Source organism: Cajanus cajan, chromosome 1, assembly GCF_000230855.2.
Source record: "Cajanus cajan strain Asha chromosome 1, NIPB_CcT2T_4, whole genome shotgun sequence".
In the NCBI taxonomy this organism is placed as follows: domain Eukaryota; kingdom Viridiplantae; phylum Streptophyta; class Magnoliopsida; order Fabales; family Fabaceae; genus Cajanus; species Cajanus cajan.
Window position 1 is genome coordinate 31133386 of NC_138517.1, and position 5127 is coordinate 31138512.

At 29.6% G+C, this 5127-nt stretch overlaps 1 long non-coding RNA gene across 1 annotated transcript; it reads left to right on the forward strand.

Moving 5' to 3' along the window:
* Window positions 1-1634: 1634 nt before the first annotated feature.
* LOC109799943 (uncharacterized) lies at window positions 1635-4007 on the forward strand. Its single transcript, XR_014431152.1, has 4 exons — window positions 1635-2219; window positions 2276-2308; window positions 2517-2594; window positions 2912-4007. It is a non-coding gene; the product is annotated as an uncharacterized LOC109799943 (long non-coding RNA).
* Window positions 4008-5127: the final 1120 nt, after the last annotated feature.

Consider the following 5127-nt stretch of genomic DNA (forward strand, 5'->3'; position numbering starts at 1 on the left):
AAGGCTTGTGTTTGTAGGCCTGGAACGGGCCGTTTCAAAAATGGAACGGGCCGTTCCAAATTTGTAAAAAGGCCTATTTGGGTTTCTCCAGAACGGGCCGTTCCCAAAGTGAAACGGGCCGTTCTAGAGTACGAAAAATGTCTAAAAGTTAAGTTGGAAACGGGCCGTTTTACTTATGGTCAATCAGTGTTAACACGAACACCAGAACGGGCCGTTCTGCTTTTTGAAAAAGGGCCGTTCTGATTTTGGAACGGGCCGTTCCAGTTGAAAATTTTACGTATATTCGAAGGGTCCGGAACAGGTCGTTCCGGGTATCCCTGAATGCCTATAAATAGGAGGCATGGGCTGTGAAAAAATATAACATCCGGAGGTGAAAATTTAGAGAGAGAAAGAGTGAGAGAGGGAGAGAGAGAGAAAGAGAAAGAAAGAGGGAAAGAGAGGAAAAATGAGTAGGAAAAAGGGTCTCGAATTTTTTACGCAGATGTTCTAAGGTAAGGGGGAGGAGAACCTTATCTCTTTAAGATTTTATATACTATTATGTATATTTATTTATGTTATTTTTTATGTATATTTATTTAGTGAGGTGTCCCTAACCTCATTTATTTGTTTAACCTATGATTATTTTTATCCATATTAATTATTAAGGTGTTCATATTTTATATTGTTTAATTATTTTATAATGATTGTTATTTTTATTTATATCATTGGTACTCTTAATATATCCTTTTTACGTAAATATATTTATTGTAAATATATTTATAATCAACTATGATATAGTTGTGATATCTTGGACTCGTCTTGCTATTTCTTCACGTATTTATGAAGATAAATATTGTTCTATGGCCATAGAAGATAAAGTTTGAATTATTTATAGCTGGAGGTTTGACCTTGGGGATTTAAATGAGTAAGGAATGAAGGTGAAATATCCTATTGTTGGTTAAGGTGAAATATCCTTTGTTTGGTTGGTGTTATGATGATGCTCATTTATCTTGACTAGTCACTACAAGTATAATTCAAATTTTATTATATCATGAAAATCTAATATATGATTTGTATATATATTTATATATATATATATATATATATATATATATATATTTAATATTGATTATAAATAATCTTGTATATTCTTTTGAATTATTGTATTTATTGGATATTGTTCTCACTCCTCTCTTTTCTTTGTTTTTAAAATTAAATATATTATAAAATAAATGAATCTACCGGCCATACCAGGTCCTTCTGCAGTTGTTATTACTGCTGTCCTACTTGAAACACTAGTGCAAAAATTGGATTTAAAATCGGAGTTTTAAGATCGGTTACAAAGTAACCGATCTTAAAAGTGATGCGGTGGCAATTTTGTAAATAATATAAACATTTTTAAAATCGGTTAAAATTTAACCAATTTTAAAAGTACTTTTAAAATCGGTTATTTTATGACCGATCTTAAAAGATATGTCTGACACAACTTTTAAGATCGGTTCAAATATAACCGATTTTAAAAATTATTTTTAAAATCAGTCACAATTTAACTAATTTTAAATCATGTCTTTTTTACTACTTTTAAGATTGGTTATATAGGAACTGATTTCGTATGTAACATTCAAAATCGGTTCTTAGATAACCGATCTTAAATATCTTTTTCCGTATCTAGAATTTCGGCCTCCACTCTCTGCTTCTTCGTTCAGGTTCGTTTGTTCTCGGTTACGCATTACGTTGAACAAAGAAACTGTGCGCGCCCTGAAATCGCCACCCTTCTCCTTCTCCGTGAACAACATTAGGTTTCGTTTACAAATTTCTGTGGTCTGTGCTTCGGGTCCGAGTCTCATCTACAGTGACAACATTGAACTTCTTCCACAGTTTCCGGTTTCCAGTTTCCAGTTTCCACCACCACATCTACGTTAGGGTTCGTCTTCATTTCGATTTGAAGAGTTGAACTACACCATGGCAACTCTGCAATCCTTGCGACCTTCTTTCCGCCCAACATCAATCTCTCCCTCAAATTCTTACACTTTCCCTGCCACTCCCTTTAATTATTCCCCCAAATTGATTGCCTCAAAGGGTGTCACTGTCACCCTAAGACACTCTATCATTTCTCCTAGGGTTTCCAATTCCCACTATAGTCCCCAAATCGCGGAAAGTCTCGGTGAAGTTAGCATTTTCACCGCTGCCGGAGAGCCAGTGAGATTCAGTGACCTCTGGGATCAGAAATTCAGAATGAGGTCAGAATACCTTATATTCATGTGTAAAAGCTTTAACGTAACACCTTTATTTGCAGGATGAAAGGCTGGCTACCTTGAGTTATAAACAGGTAAAGCTTTTTCCTGTTCTTGTCAAATTTGAAATAGGAATATGTCATTGTCATAGACCATTTTGTTTATTTTATATGGAACATCTCTTGATGAGAGTAAAAAATGAATTGCTAGAATGATTTGGTATGCATGTAAGATCTTGGGATCAAAATGGTTACTTCTGTTGATGTGCCAAAAGAAAATATTGATTTAGTAGTGTGGTTGCAGGATTATGCAAATCATGGATTGGCATATCTCATCGACTTTGTACATGGAAAAGCACGGAAAATGCCTGAAATTTTGCAGGTTGGAGTTTTTTCTTCAACGTCAGTTATAATTATATTCTCTTTTGCTGTTAGTCACTCTCAAATTACCTTTTACCGCTAAATATACAAAATTATATATGTTCTAGAGGCTGGATTATCACCCTCTTATCTGTAGAGTGTTAAAGTGACAATCAGAGACCTAGATTAGCTTGAACAGGTTATATTTAGAGCCGACTATAAAATTACAGTACTGGCACTTTATTCAGCTCTTCTAATTCTTTGGCTGGCTTTGGTTATTATATCTTCTTGTACTTTCCTGTTGAGATAATGATATGATGTTAATTAGTAAATATTCAGCTGGAGCAACAGAAACTTCCAGGGAAGTCCCCTCATTTGCTCACATATAAAGGAACTCCAAATCTGAAGGTGTTCTTCTACCTTGTGCTTTGTTTTCTACTGTTGTTTTCCTACTGAAAAACGAGTTTGTCTCTAGGTTATATCAGTTAAATGGCTATTAATACTTTTTTGGTGATGTAATTTGTCTCTAGGTTTTGTTACTCATTTAACTATTATAAGATTCATATTAATTTTTTTTTATTTCAATAGACTTTTAAAATCGGTTGTTACATAACCGATTTTAAAAGTCTTGACTTTTAAGATCGGTTATAAATCAACCGATCTTAAAAGTCTACTTTTAAAATCGGTTGATAACCGATCTTAAAAGTCTACCTTTTCAAAATCGGCTCTTTTAAGATCGGTTCCATAACCGATTTTAAAAGTCCAAAATAATCGATTTTAAAAGTCTTTTTTCCACTAGTGAAAGAAATTGGAATATGAAGGCTATTTGATAGATTTGTTATAATTTTATTTGCCAACCATATTATTTCAATTGTAATTTACTTTTCACTATCAATGTAAATATTGTAATAGAAGTGAAAGAAATAAATAATGTATAAAATAGCACGTTATTCTAAATATTTTAGAACGATATGTCATGTATTAAATTTACAAAATATTTTTTTTTCTTTATCTTTATTTTCATTAAAATAAATATATATTGTTAATGATATAATTGCGAGAATATGTTATAAGGAAATATATAATTATTATTATATAAATCGGGCGTTACACTAGGCATTTGCCTTAATTGCCTTATTGAATGTCCGGCCATGATTATCTGTAACTGTTGCGATTGTTGAAAGAAGTTTTTCAAAATTAAAATTGATTAAATCATATTTAAGATCAATTATGCTACAAGATAGATTGAATGTGTTAATTATATTATCTATTGAGAGTGAAATGTTAGAATTACTTGATTATAAAACTTTAATAAATAATTTTACAGTTCAAAAAGTCAGAAAAATAACATAAAAATTATTAGGCTATATTAACATAGGCCCATATCTTAAAAATTATTAGGCTATATTAACATAGGCCCATATCTTAAATTTTGCCTAAGGCCCTAAAATTCGTAGATACGACCCTAAATGCAAGAATCTCTCCTAAAGAAGATAGAAATTTGGCTTGTATTACCATAAAAACCCATAAGAAAATAATCATAGTAATCTCTACAAATACCACTAACTCCAAAATAAATAAAAATTGTCAAAACATTAAACAAAATCGAACAGAAAGAGTATAAAATTGCTTAAAAAAGGAAGGTAACTCAGTAATTACTTTTTCTAATAATACAATTCATATATGTCTAATTTCATATACCTATAAATCTTTTGATATAATGAAAAAAAACGTATTTAGTGTTAATTTAATATCGTTAAGTGGTAATTAAATTGAAATAAAGGTAACAAATTAATAGAATTTTAAAAAAATGAACTAAAATAAAGGAACAGACATTAATTTGTACTTGAATGATCTTTTAGCTTTTTAATTACGTATTAACTACTATTAATACGTAATTAATGGAATCATTCAAAAATAATTGGCAGCCTAAAATAATAGATAGCCTAAGAGTTTATGGGAATTAGTATTCACAAATAATAGCTTCTCAATTACGTATTAATAGCTACATAAGTCTTTAATGGACAAAAAAAAAATCTTTAATTAAAAGTAGTATATTATATTAATTTGAATTCGTCTTTTAAACTCACATATTTATGTTTATAGTTATTTAAAAATAGGGTTGTTGGGGGTGTAACATCTGAATTATTCTAATTTAATTATTTATTTAATTTATCTTATTAATTAAAATGAATATTTATTATTTTTTAAATGAAAGAAAATAAGATTTAAAATAAATAATCTAAAGTTACACTCAATTATATTATGCATTATTTTTTTACAACCTACTTGCGTTACAACCATTCTATTATCTAAATATATAGTAGGAAAAAAAAGATTTTTATTTGTAACATCCTATTTTTATAAAATATAAGTATTTATTAATAATTTTGATATTTTATTTTATTAATAAGAGTTGATTGATATTTATTTAATTATTTAATATATTTTTAAATATAATATAAGGTGTTTTATTAAAGGTTTTATTTTATTAAGAGGTAAGGGAATTAGTAAGTAAGGTTAAGCAATTTTAACTGGAAGGTTAAAGAGAGGTC